We start from the raw sequence: 15364 nt of genomic DNA, 5'->3' as shown, positions 1-15364 counted from the left end.
CTGGGCACTGTGTAGGAGAGGGCTTTGCCAGCCTTCTTTGCAATTCAGATGTAGCGTTCTCATGGGCTGACTTACCATCTGCCGGGCATGCAGACGTGTCTCTGTTTGGTCATTAATTAATGTCCTAACCACAAAGCCATACAAATTGTGCAAAACAGGTACTTTCAAAGTGCTAGCTGATAACGTCTTACTGCTGCCTCCTTTCCAAGTGCAGGACTTTTTACTACTGAAACAGGGTCAATTCCGCTGTTGGTTTGAATTCATTAAGACAATCTACATGTCATAAACTTATTTTGCTTGATGGCTCTGAACTTAGTTATGTGCGTGACAGCTGAGCGTTCATTTTTGATATGTGTCCTGAAGGGGAACACCAGAGCCAAGGGGTCAAAACAACCTACTGATTATTTTTGATTCTCAGGGCTTGCAGGGGATACCCTCAGACCCACCCTCTCTTCTTCTTGACCTTAACACCCGTTGAGCACAATGAATGATGGCGTCTCCATTTTGGTTTCCTCCCGGAAAACTTAGTTCATGAAGACCTTGTGTACTGTCAAGTGGGACTTTGTCTAAATTCATTGTGTTAGCTTAGATGCATCCCTGGAGGTCCTTCTGTTTTGGTACAGCCTCTTTATCTTGGAATGAGCTCTGTGGCAAGCTATAACCATTGTCCAGCTGAGGATCTTCAGGTATGGGACCATGTCTTAGAAGGTGGTGGGTGGAGCCTGTGCTGTTAGCATCATCCACAGGACAAGGCAGAGTGGCCCCAAGGCCTCATCTCTCGGTCACAGGAGAAAGACTGACAACAGGTCTGGGGACTCAAGGTACACTGGTATCTGCAGGTGCATTACCTTCAAATGACTTGGGCATTTGGTGGGGGAGAAGGGGTTGGCTATCACAGATGAGCAGATTCTAATACTCTACCCTTGGTGGAATGAAAAAGCCCCCGACTTCTCTGTTTGGACAGTTTCCCAGGAAACCAGCCAAAGGTGTATTTTAGAGACATATGCAATAAAAGTACTTGGGCCCTCTCACTTTATCATACCTGCTTTTGAACCCACTTTGGGGGTGTGTATATTGGGCCCAAATGAGGCTAGCTCTTCAAACAGTATTCAGTATAACTTGAGAGAAAGCCTCTTTCTATCTCCATTTCTTGGATTTGGAAAAACTGGACAGTTGAGCTGAACTTTGCAAGTTTGGATGCTACATCACTCTCCACGTGGCTATCTTTGTTGTCCTAGGAGATGGCCCCAAGTCAAAAAGTCAACCTAGTCAGGGTTTGGGATAAATTCGCAAGGGGAGAGATTGAAGTAACTTAAGATCCCTAGAGCCCCAGAGTTCCATGATCCAATGCTCTATTGCTTTGGGAGTGTCAGGCTCCTCTTCCTGGACAACCTGGCTTTGTTTCTTCAGTGAAGGTTTTTGTCCCTGATGCCACCGTGCACAGGGTGAGGGACACTCACACACTCCTCAAGTATAGACCACAGGACAGTGGAAGAGGGGAATATGTTTGGAAGCAGAAGTGGCAGCAAGTTTGAGGTCCTTCACACCGAGTTCAGTGCAAGTGTGAAATCCAATGACTTGTGATAACAACAACAACAACAACAACAACAACAACAAAATAATAGTAATTTTCTCCATTATTTCCCTTCAAGGCTTTTACAGAATGTTATTTTGTGTGAGTGCTGTTTGTACACATGTGTGTGTGTGTATGGGAGCCAGAGGTCAACATCCTGTGGCATTCCTTAGGTGTCATCTGCATTTGGAAACAAGGTCTTCTATTGGCCTAGAGCTAATCAAGTAGACTGGGCTGGCCCGGGGATCCTCCTGTCTCTGCCTCTCAGGCCTGGGGTTACAAGACCATAGCATTATACCCATCTTTTTTATGTGGGTTTTGAGGCTCAAACTGAGGTCCTTGTGCTGGCAAAGCTGGGCCTTTACTGCCGGCGCCATCTCCCCAGCCTGTCCCCTAGGGCTTTGGTTCAAAGGTGTAACTGTCTGTCCTATGCCAGTTCACCTTACCACAGTGGCCAAATCGGCCTGGGGTGACATCAGCACAGAAGGAGGCCCTCCCATCCTGCTCCTACGGCAGCCCTCCCATCCTCCATCCTTGCCACAGCCTGAGGAGGATTGGAGTTTCTGATACCTGTTGAGGGTGGCTGACATTTGCTGAGCTGCTGAACAGCGATCCCTCTAAACTGTTCTGAGCAAGAACACCTGTATTCGCCCTTTTGGGAAATTTTGTGCTCTAGGCAGCACTTTCTGCGGGATGTCACCCTCAATCTGCATGCACCCCCCCCCACCCCACCCCCTGCCTCTCAGCTGGCAGGCTGGTAACAACAGCAAACACTGCTTTACTCTGCACTGTTGGAATGAAAGCTGACATGTGTGCAAACAACAAACAACCATCACTCCGCCCCAGAGAAAATCTCACAACCAAACACCTTTAGATAGCCCCTTCTGGACAGCCTTTGACCTCTGTGTAGGCAAACTGTCTGTCGGGGAGAAATGCCTATTCTCAATGGCTCCAATCCATCAAAACACCTTCTGGATTGATAAACATGCCGGGGTTATATTATGATTACTGCCTACAGTTTTCTGTCAACGCTAATTTATTTGCAAGTCTTAACCTGGCAGGGTATGACACCGGCAGTATTTTATAATGAGACCTGTGGAAATAAATCAGCCCCTCCAAAGAGTGCAAAGAGAGCGCCACCCAATCACTCAACCCGAGGGATGCCAGCCCAAACACAGGCTCCACATACAGAGGACGATGAGCATGTCTCAGCAAGGTGACATGCCTGGATGGAGGCGCTTTACAAGACACAGGAATAATGCAGCCTTGTGCCCGTCTTTCATCTCGTGACGCCCAAGTGCTTTGAACGTGGGGTGCTAAGCCCTCTCATCACCTGGGAAGGTAAGAATTGAGACTAAGAGAGGTTCTAAGGTCAGTAGTACCACTCTAATCCAGCACAGACTGGACTTCATCAGCACTTGGCTGTGTAGCCTAAAGCCAGGAAGAAAGATTCCAAGTTCAATTTTCTTTCATGGAGAGAAGAGTCAGTCCAGGAAAATGCTATAGAAAAGGATGTGCCAAAGGCAGAGTTCTAGAACACCAGCAGGACACCATGCTAGGTCTCATACCACCTGCTGTGGCCCTGACTGGGGACACCCTGTCTGTGTGGAAACCTGGCTCCATTAGGGCCTCATCAATAGTTGGGAGATATCCAGGCGATATTGAAACATTTTCAAATGAACTTTGCATAGAGACAGTTTCATTCGCTGCCTCCCTCCTCATGCATATTAACAAATGGTATGCGCGGCCTCATTTAATTCACTGATTTTACATTCGGATCACTTTCTCTTTTACAGCTATTTTTACCGGGCTTCATTAATCTTTGTTGAATACAATGGCATACATCTTTAATGCGGCCGCTGTCAAGTCATATTTCAGCAGGAGCTGCAAACTGAATGACAGCAAGCAATATTAATAAATTTAACATAGACTATATCAATTTTTAACAGAATGAGTGTGGAAAGCTAAATGTATTATTTTTCATTTAAATCATAGGGTTTATCACCGGTTAAGTAGTAGCAGTGATTTGGGGGTGGGTGGGGGGAGGCTTGTGACGTGCCACACAAATAGATTTACATCTCATTAATAAGTAAATTAGGAAAATGCCTTTCAAGTTCAGACAAGTACATAAGTGTAATCTCCATATTAAAGGGGTAGTCTTTGATAAACCACGGAGGAATTGTGGCAGCCAAGGATGTGACACGGAGCCAGTGCTGGCGCCCGGTCTGCGCGCCCACCTTTAATTACGCTCCTTCATTACTAAAGAGATAAGTGTCTCTTCAGTTAAGATTCCATAAACGAACAGCATGCCAGCACCTCCCATATCATTTTTTGCAGGAACCATGAAAAGGTGGAAACACTCATGAACAAAAACGAATTATCACCTGTTCTGACTTCTTTACCTGCCCCTGCAATAACATGAAAATACTCAGGCAGGTTCTCTTTTAAATCTCCAAGAGAAATGAGCCTTTAAGGATGCTATCTGTTAGAGAAAAGAAAAGAAAAAAAAAAAAAAGACAAGAGGGGGAACATAGAAGTGGGGGAGGCCTCTGATATATTTTTTTTAATTTCTCTTCATAAATCCCAACAGAGATAATTTGCTGTAAAACGTAAACCCAGTGAGAACTCGTCTGTCTGTGTTAAATAAAAAAGTTACGGTTGGCAGGAGGCATGTTTCTGCAGTAGCTTTAGCGATTATAGGAAATTACATGCAAAGCCGGAGTTCTGATCCTAAGTTAATTTATAATTGGAAAAAACTTATTAATTAGCTATGTCGCTCTAATTAAGAATTAGAAGAGTGTGCATTAGGAAGTCAGTAGCCAACTGACAAGAGTTTTTGAAAGCCCAGCAGAGAGAGCAGCTCAGCCCTGGACAACTTTGCCCACTGCCTCCGGCCTCTTCCTAGAAATAACACACACACACACACACACACACACACACACACATACACACACACACACAAACAAACACACACACAAACAAACACACACACACACATACACACATATACACACACACACACAGACACACACCCGTACACACATATACACAGACACACACACAGACACACACCCGTACACATATATACACAGACACACACACAAACACACACATATACACACACAAACACACACATGTACACACATATATACATACACACATGCACACACATATATACATACACACATGTACACACATATACACATATACACACATACACATATACACACACATACACACATGCACACACATACACGCACACACACACACATACAAGTGCGCAGAGCAGAACTGTTTATAAAGGTCAGCAGCTTTCTGTTTGATGAAACAGAAAATTTCAGGCATTTTTTTTTGCAAGATCTTCTCCATTGCCTATAATGAATTTTTTTAAATCTTTAATGGCAAAAGTCAGAACTCTTCTCTTCTGGACTGACTAGAAATGAAGACAGAGATGAAGTAAGAGGATATATAACAAAAGGAAAATGGGAGTTGTTTTCATATATATATATATATATATATATATATATATATATGCATATATATGCATACGTTTGTTATATTGTGTGTGTCTATCCACACACATATACTACAAGATTAATGCACATTAATTTTTTTAATCCCTCCTGAACATTCACACCTGTGGGCCTCATTCTCCAAGTATGGCTTGCTTCCCATTAGTGCAAAACAAAAAGCTCAAGGGGGCACGGGAGAAAATTTTCTTTTCTTATTTGAATACCAAAAGAGATGTCCCCCAAATAACCATGCTGAAAACACAGTCCTCTGCCTTAGCCCCATCTCTAGTCGCTCTGTTAGAGAGTTTAACACAACCTTCCTGGTGTGTGTTGTCTTATGAGGTTAATGATCTTTTGTTATCTGTTCTTAGCCTATTATTCATTTTAAATTAGAGGCAAGGTGATGTGTTTAAAAGTGATTCAAATGGGAAGCATTGCTTTAAGAGAAACAGCTTCAATTCTGCTAGAGGTCCTCAGCCACGCTTACTTAAGAGAACAAGCCTGTGTGGGTACAGAGAAAGCAGACGGTTGGCCTAGATGTTGCCAGCTTCCAGATTCTTACCTGGCACCCTGCCTGATCCATGGGCTTTCAAGAGAATTTGAGAGGTAACCCAAAAAGCTAGCATGCAGAACTCAGCCTGGCTTTATTTGTGGCTTTTACAGATGTTACAGTGAAGGTCATCCAGCTCCTGAGGGACCTGAAATTCCAAAGAGCCAAGCTGTCGATCTGTGACATATGAGAATGACTGAGGTCAGACTGAAAGATGACAGCTCCTAGAACCTTCAACCTTTCTAGGTCATACCCGTGTGGGAAAGAGCCTAGAAAAGCCATTGCAGCACGTGCCCAGAGGTACAGCCACATTGTGTGGAGACACATAGCAAGTTCTCTGTTGAGAGCTCTGCCAGACACCCCCCTCACCTCTAGATTACCACCCTGGTCTCTGCTTTGATACTGCGGATCCTGTCCCAAGCCACGTTCCCTCACCTGCTTGCTGAATTTGTAACCACTTTGTTGGGTTTAGTTCAGCATGTTAAGTCAGCAACGGAGCTTTCCGCTACCATTTGCAAGGCAGGTACTCCCACCCAGCCAAACTTCCAGTTGACTACTGAAGAAGACCGTCTTCCTATGACGAGGGAACATGACTTTGATTCTGCATTCTCGGGGCTTAGCTTTGAGTGTAGCATAAGTATTTCATATATTTGTGGATACAGAGAGAATAGAGACAATGGAACCATGTAATCAGCAGTGAACAGTCAAAGTAGAAAATGGCAGGGTTCTCAATGAGCACAAGAGCCCCTCAGGACCACCTGCTTCTTCTCAATGCCCACTATGGAGTAAGGAGGTGCCCACATCCCCTTAGTGCTTCCAGTGTGGGAAAATCTTTAGCTCACTATGGGGGTAGATTATGGGGACAGGCGACCTTAAGATCTGATCACCTTAAGGAATGAGGCAGCCTCTTGCTGATCCTTCGTGACCCTGCTCTCTCCCAGCAGACAGGACTGTCATATCCTCCTGCATCAGCTTAGACTCTCACTGTGAGCTCTACAGTCAGCCAGTGCTTGGCCTCTCGGGCGTGGGAGAGAAAGAGAAGGCTACCGAGGACAGTCAATTGCCTTGGGTAGACATGTTCCAGAGAATCAGGCAACTAACAGACACTCTGCTTTCTCTGTCTATTGTGCCAACTGCATGCAAAGAGCAACAGAAGAAAGGTAAGATATGATGTCTGTGGGCTGTGTTTTTCAAAAACAGTAACAGCTTATTTGGGAAACTTGAAAAATTTGAAAGCTTCCCTCGAAGTATTCAAAGTAAGATTTCAGTGACATATACAGTTTGAAACAAATAAATAAATTGCTTTCTTTTACACCCATGATGATCATTTTGATAATAAAGTGGATATAGGATTCTATTGACAATTGCAAAAACATCCCATAAAATACCGAAGAATAGTTGCCAAGAAATTAAAAGGAGAAGTGTATGAAGAAAACGATAAAAATCTAATAAGGGACATAAAAAAGATTTGAGTAAGTGGAGAGAGATGCCATGTTTTCAAGAAGACTCGATATTGTATAAAATGATAATATCACCCCAAGTATTTTTTCTTTTTTTTTTTTTTGTGGTTTTTCGAGACAGGGTTTCTCTGTGTAGCTTTGCGCCTTTCCTGGAACTCGCTTTGGAGACCAGGCTGGCCTTGAACTCACAGAGATCCGCCTGGCTCTGCCTCCCGAGTGCTGGGATTAAAGGCGTGCGCCACCACCGCCCGGCCCAAGTATTTTTTGACGCTGGACTTTCTCCCAACAAAATTCCCCCAGGCTTGGTCTGTCTGTGTGCATGTCATGAGGCAGCAGGAGTGAGGTGGAGGGAGGTTTTAGAGCCACAGTGACTTCTCAATTCACTGTGAAAAATAAATTGAATAGTCATAAAATTTATGGGGAAAAAAGAGCCCCCCCCAAACAATGGTGAAGAGTGCATCCCATTGTGTGTTGTACAAACAGTAGAATTAATTCAGTAGAGTCATTGTGAAAATACAAACAGATCAAGTGAGCAAAAAGAAGTTTCCAGAAAACATACCCAGTGTATATGTGAACTCAGTGTGCACTTTAAGATGGGTTTCAAATCAGAGTGAAAACCAAATTGTATAATGGCAGATGAAGGGATCGTAGGTAGGGATTGGCGATTCAGGGATGTCTGCTCTGAATGACAAGGGGCTGCCTTTGGGGTACTGGTCACTTCGTACTTGTGAAAGCTTTTCAAATTTGTAGGATGGCTTTGCTGAGTCTCAAGAGGAGTGCTCTGCATATTTTTGTATGGGATGATTTTCAAGCAGATGGCCGGGAGGACTCTTGCTGGAACATAAGTTAGTTTATTATGACAATTTTCCAGTGTGTGAAACTCAAGAGCTTCTCTCAGACATGCTTGAGAGGCACTGTCCTGCTTAGGACAGGCTGGCAGGGCAGGTGCATCTCTGTAAAGATCTTAAATTCTCACTACATTGGGGATTGTTTCATGAAGGAATTAATTTCATAAAAAAGTAAGATGCTGGTTATTATCTCTGAGAAAGTATAAACTAACTCACTGTCCCCCCACACCCCAGGGACATTACAGATTTCTTGTATTCCCAAGGACACTCTAGGGTAAAGCCACTCTACTTCTTCCTATAGTGTAAGAAAAAATTAACTCCAGACCTGTAGTGTACCAGCATCAACACACACACAAAACCCCAAATGAAACAGAATAAATAAATAAAGGATCTTAGGGAAGTAGAAAGAGTTCTAAGACTAAGTTATAGGTTGGCATTATTTAAAAAATGGAAAGATTTAGTTATTGGGGGAAATCAAATACGTGTGTGTGTGTGTGTGTGTGTATTCACACACATACATGTAAATATATAAATCTGTAGTCAAAAGTAAACAAAAATAGAATAAGTAAGGTTAAAACAAAACTGCAAGAAAAATATGAAATCCCTTGATAAACTGAGGACTGGGGACCATGAGCCCAAAGCAAGACTGCTGGCATTAGCAAGAAATGCTTATTCAGAGCACTGGACAGGATAATGTGATATCCCAGTTTAGAAATGGCCAAGTGAATGGAAGAGGAGACAGGACACAAAAAGATGCTAAGATTCACTCATCATCAGAAACGAAAATGTGCTTCAGATATCCTATATGATTGTTAGTTCAAAAAACCAAAAATATGAAAATTTGATTTTACCCATGAAACCAAAAATGCCATGTTAAAATAAAATAATCTGGCCAGGTGGTGGTGGTGTATGACTTCAATCCCAGCACCCAGGAGGCAGAGGCAGGTGGATCTCTGTGGTTTTGAGGCCAGCCTGGTCTACAGAGTGAGCGAGTTCCAGGACAGCCAGGGCTACACAGAGAAACCCTGTCTCACAAAACCAAACCAAAACCAAAAATAAAATAATCTGCAGTGTTAAATGCAATATGTGAAAAATGGGTAAATTGTCAGGGAGAAATTTTCACAAATTTTATGAAGAAAACCATTGACATATAGCAAAAACTTTAATATTGTGCTTTTCTTTAGATTTTGCTTTAATGTAGTAATATATGGGAAGTAATGGAATATAATATAAAAATGTTCTTTCCTATTACTTGTAAAATAAAAGTGTTTTAAGCAACTGAAACACTGGGTAGTGAAACCTGGTTAGCTGAATTGTTAAACATTCACAAAATAAAATACCATGTAGCCATTAAAAGATGATGCACACTGACAGTTCCTATTCTGCAGCCCTTCTTGTATCTTTACATAGTTGTGTCAACACATACAAGCTCAACAATCATAAATGCTTGTAGTTTAAAAAAATTAGCAGTACTTGTCTACATTATCATCAGAAGAATCACAAAGCTTGCTTTGAAGAGCATATTCTTTCTCTCTCTCTCTGTCACTCTCTCTGTCTCTCTCTCTCTGTCACTCTCTCTGTCTCTCTCTGTCTCTGTCTCTGTCTCTCTGTCTGTCTGTCTCTCTTTCTCTCTCTCTTTTTTTTGGTTTTTCGAGACAGGATTTCTCCATATAGTTTTGGTGCCTGTCATGGATCTCACTCTGTAGACCAGGCTGGCCTTGAACTCACAGAGATCCACCTGGCTCTGCCTCCTGAGTGCTGGGATTAAAGGCATGCATGTTCTTGTTCTTATAAAGATAACACACCATTCCCAACAAATAAAACTACTAATATTCAACAATGGTGTTAGGGTTGTGGGTAACAAACCTGAAAGAAGATTCTAGAACACACTTAGATGTTTAAAAGGCAAGAATATCTTCAGTTGCTTGTCCAGCATCATGTACGGTACCCTCATGATACCTAGTGAGGTGGAGAAGAAAGGGGATTCTCAGCTGCAGGGCTGATGCTGGTGTGGGAACCTATAGGACTAGGAACATTCTCAGCATACCCAGCAATCACCATCCACACCCTATGGGGCCTGGCCTGGACCTCTGGGCCTGCCTCTTAGTGGTTCATAGGAAGTCTGTACTGAATGTGAAAATTTTCACATTTGTCTGGTTGGACTCATTTTGAGTGTCCTGCCCTGGGCAGCGTTTTTGTGAAGCAAGCTTTATTGTCCTGAGACTGGAGAGCTTCCCTTCTTTCTCTTAAGTTCTTGCTGCTTAAAATAAAGGTAAATATTCATACAAATGTATTCGTGTGAGTATCTGTGGGTACACACATATTACTAACCTCAGTCTGAAGAGGGCAGGCCCAGGAGCCTTGGGAAGCTTCAGGTTGCTGTCACCTGAATTATTCCTGTTTCCCCCAATGTCTGCTTCTGCTACAGTTTGGGGTTTTGTGTGCCCAACCCACCTCAGCATCTAGAAAGCACTTCCCTGTGCAGAGCTAACAGTCAGACATAGAGCCCTGGGAACAGAGAGGAACAGTCAGCACCAATCAGTGCCTCTCTAGCCTCAAAGTGGTTTTCAGAATCCAGGCAGGTGTTCATAAGAACCCTGTATTTTGGGGCAGGAAGACCCTTCAAAAAGGCTCCTACTCAATGGGCTGCAAGTCAAACAGGGCTACTGATTCAAGGGAGCAGCTGGCTGGGGCCCCGTAGAAGCTGAGGGATCCCTGAGGATAGGCTGTCTTCCCAAGAGTGTGGCTGAGGAGGACTTGTGAATGGGGCTAATGTCGAGGAGAGACACTTCAGTCTGAGGATGGGAGTTCACCTGGTGCAAAACTGAACAGACGTTGTGAACGATCAGTGCAATTTAATGATTAGCTGCATACAGTCTTTTATAATGATTAACTGCATGTAGTCTTTTATAATGATTAACTACATATAGGCTTTTATAATGATGAATTACATAATATAGTCATTTCAAGAGCAACACTCATACACCAAGCAATTCACTTTTACAGTATGCATTCAATGGGTTGGGTGTATTTGAAAAATGTTTTTAACTATCATCATTGTCTGTGTCCAGAAAAAAAATTTTTTTTCATTTCCCCCACTTCTGTCCTCAGTAGCAGTCATCCGATTTGGTCCTCCACCCAGCAATCACTGATCTCCTATTTGTATCTATGGGTTTGACTCTTCTGGACATTTCAAATAAGGACACACAATTTTTTGTCAATGTTTCTTTCACTTAGCATGATGTTTTAACGGTTTGGCCATGTTGAAACATGTATTTTACTTCTTTCAATGGTTGAATGAGTCTACTTTGTTTGAATTTTTTCAACCATTTTTTTCTTCTTTACTAGTTTTTCATTTGTTTGTTTTGGAGACAAAACATAGCTCTATAGCTCCAGCTGGCCTCAACTTGAGGTTTTCTTGCTTCAGCCTCCTAGTATTAGAATCAGATGTGCCACCATACCTCACCTTCCCATTTCCTTACAGACCATTTTCCCATATTCCTTAGAGAATGGTCTACTCAAACTCTTAGCATATTTTAATTAGGTTATTTGCATTTTGATTGGTGAGCTGAAAATTTTCTTCACTCATTTTAGATACTCGGTCCTCATAAGGTATATGACCTACCAATTTTTCTCTTGTCCTGGGGATTGTTTTTTTTCTCTCCACATTCCTAATACTGTCTTTTAAAGCATATTTTTTTCATAAAAATAAAAAGTATCTACTTGTATTGCTTCAGTGTCATGTCTAAGAAACCATTGCCTGATTCAAGACCATAAAAACAAACACTTATGTTTTCTTCTTGGGGTTCTGTAGTTTTAGCTCCTTGCTTGTAGTCTTCAGTCCATTTGAGTTACTCTTGGCAGACTCGATGAAGCAGTGGTCCAGCTTCACTCTTGGGACATCTACCTGGAGGACCCTTTGTTGACTATCCCTTCTCCATTGCAATGTTCTGGCATTCGGGGTGAAATATCAGCTGACCATTTACATGTGCATTTTTTTTTTTTAGAGTCTCAATTCTATTACATTGATCTTTATGTGTATCCTTATGTCAATGCCAACCTATCTTGACAACTATGGATCTATATTAAGCTTTGAAGGGGGGAAGTGTGATTCTGCCAACATTGTTATTTTTCTAAGACTATTTAACTATTCTGAGTTCCTTGAGTTTTCACATGAATTGAATTATTAATTTCTGTATGAAAGTCAGTGGTACTGATGCAATGGCTTGAACGATATAAGGTAACCAACTACTTTCTAATCAGTAGAGAGTTCCTGTCTGTTTCTGTAAAGCTGGTCAAAAGCCCATGGCTCTGTAGGTCAGGTCCTAAGTGGGAAATTACTACTAGTGTTTTGCTACATGGACATGTTGCCATGTATATATCCTGTGGATTGGTGCTGCTCTCAACCTTGACCAGAGAAGCTTCTTCTACAGTTGGCATCAGTCAAGTAGAGGCTTATAACTGGTCAAAATGCTGATCATGATCATTGAGTGTGTATCCTTAAATGGAATGCCTATCAACCTCCTAGGCTCAGGGAACATGGAGGAAGAAGGGATGGAATTCAGACGAGATTGGGAGGATGAGGAGAAATGCTAAGAAAAGCTATCTTCCAGACATAACATGGCTATCACTCTCATGAACTCTCTGCAGGTACAGTTATTTGCACAAAACCTGTACAAGTTCAAATGAACAAGATCAGTTAACATTCCAGCAGACACCGCTAACTGGAATCAGTGGGTTGCAAGAGTAAACAGCACATGAGGTGGGGAACAGAATAAATTGGTAGGTATCCAGGGGACATAGGAAATGGAGAGCTGGGGGTGAGTGAGTAAACAAAATGCATTCTATACATGTATGAAATTGCCAAAGAATAAAAAATATTCGAAAAGAGAAAAATGGGAAATCTAGTGACATTTGATAAGTATTGCACTGACTTTATAGCTCCATTAGACAAATATCAGCATTCTTTCCATGTTCATGCCTTTGACATAGACTGCCTCACCATGTTGGGTCTTTTTATTGGGTCTTCTTCAGTATTATTCATAGAACATCTCCAGTTTTTAGTGTATGGGTCTTCCATTTCTTTTGTTATGTTTTCTTTCTTGTTTTCACTGTTATAAACGGAACTGCCTTTTGATTTTGTTTTTAGACTGTTTATCACTAGTGTTTTATAAAAATATAACAAAATATAAAAATAAAATACCAATACAGTCAACATTTCATCTCAGTCCTGTATCCTGAAACTTTGATGATTAATTCTAGTTCTCTTCAGTCAATTCTCTTAAGAGAATTAGAAACACAGAAGAAGCTGCTGCTTTCAAAATAGAGATAGTGTTACTTCATTTCCAATCTGGAAGCCTGCTCTTGCTTTTCTTTGCCTGGCTACCTGGGCTAGAACCTCCAATGAGATGATGAGAATACTGACAACAGTCGGAAGTGGGGACACCTTCCTCTTGGGCTCAGCCTTGGAAGCTCGCAGTCTTTTGTCACTAAGCACAATGTCAGTTACCCCTCCTTGACAGTGTGAGAGCTTTGCTCTTTGTCCCTAATCTGCTGAGTGTTTTGCCATTCCAATGTTATAAACAGATTTTTGAAAAACATGTCGATGGAATGTGTCCAATAAAATATCAAGTATATAATTTAAATTTTATCCAGTAGACTTCAGTTATGAATGGGAATAAATAAAGAAGAAAACCAAAATGAATTCACACTGTCTGGAGGGGAAGGCTGCAGGGACTTCGTATTTTCTTCCGGATAATTTCCTCTATTTTCTGATAAGTGAGTATATTACTTTCTTTATCAGAAGAGAGGGAACCAAAGAACCACAGTAATTTGCAATAGATAAAACTACTTTGTATTTGAGAGAGAGAATCATGTGTTCTGGGGCAGCTAGGCTCTGTGGCTCCATCCCAAGTGGCTAGAATAGATGGCAGATGTCTTGGTTTCTGGGTGAGAAAGTGAGACAGCTATGGGCACCCACAGGGCACAGAGACAGCATTCTGGAAGAGAATTTAGCCCCATTCTTGAGAGTATTACAACAGCAGAGTCACCTACCCCAGTGCAGTGGGGAACATTCATTCTGCTGTCTTGATCATGTAGATAAGGGAGCTGTTGATATTTAAGAGGCCAAAGTCGTGCCTAGAAGACATGGGTTCTATGGCATGGGGGGCTGGTAGATGTTATACTCAGAGCCTTTCATTTCTGCAGATAAAAGGACATTTGAAACTCATTCAGGAAGAGCCTCATCTACCTTACTGACTTGAAGGTCAGAGGTAAGAACGGAGCTCCCTGGAGGAAGGATATCTCTTAAGTAATACATTTTGGAATTTTCATTGCCAAGCAAACTCCTTGGTGGATGCTGTGTGCTCTACTAACAACTTTGTTATGTTGAACTTTGGGGTAGCCTAAAGGCCCGCTGGCCCTCACCCTGTCCAAAACACTAATTCACATTAAGCAGAGCTGTCTGGGAGTCTTACCTTCTGCAAGATTTAAATCTTAGTTTTTCACAGTGGAGTAGAACACAGTTAATCAGCTCTGGCCTCTGCCTTCAACTCCTCTATTTCTCAAGTGCCTGATACCCTTGCAATGCTTCTCACAGATATAAAACACAGAAAATAATTTTGAGATTATAAATGAGTGAAAGCTCCTCCAAGATACATATTTGGTCCCCCAGAATATATATAGCCCTGACTGCAATCATAGGCATCAGCTTCCTTCCTACTTACTTGTCTGGGAGCTGGCCTGTGAGGTGCTGTGAACCGTCTCAGGGACCTGGCACATAGCACAGACCTGGGTTACCAGCACTTTGAAGGCTGAGGCAGTAGAACTGTGATCTCTAGGCCAGCCTGAACTAGAGTGGCATCCTGTCTGAAGAGGCGAACAAAAACAATGCCAAACATCCCTTTGAGAATTGAACTGGAATTCAACAATCAGTGGAGTGCCAGAAGATTTTTTATTGCGGCAACATAGTTCTTTCCCTAACTGTGACAGCAGCTACGGCTAACACATACATGAACGTCCACAGTGTTCTAACAAAAATTTATTTGTAGAAACTAAAATTTGAGTTCTCTGTAGTTTTTACGTGTCCCCAAATATGACCCTTATCCTCATTTATTGAATCATGGGTTATCCTTGGCCAGTCTCTTCACTCAGACACAGATTGAACAAGAAGAACCCAGGATCCACAGGTACAGGGGAAACCTCTGTATGGGAAGGCATTCTCTTCCCTGAGGCTCGCAATCACGAGGTTCTTATTGTTGGAATTAAATGCTGTCTTCTGCAATCACAAGGTTCTTATTGTTGGAATTAATTGCCGTCTTCTGAACCTGACCCATGGTCTTTGCCTATGTCCATCTAAAGTGCATGTTTTTACCCATCATACTCCAGATTCCATTCTGTCTCTGCTCTGACTCTTCGGCACT

The sequence above is a fragment of the Peromyscus eremicus genome, chromosome 1 (genome assembly GCF_949786415.1).
Source record: "Peromyscus eremicus chromosome 1, PerEre_H2_v1, whole genome shotgun sequence".
In the NCBI taxonomy this organism is placed as follows: Eukaryota; Metazoa; Chordata; class Mammalia; order Rodentia; family Cricetidae; genus Peromyscus; species Peromyscus eremicus.
Note: the sequence above shows the minus strand (reverse complement) of the source record.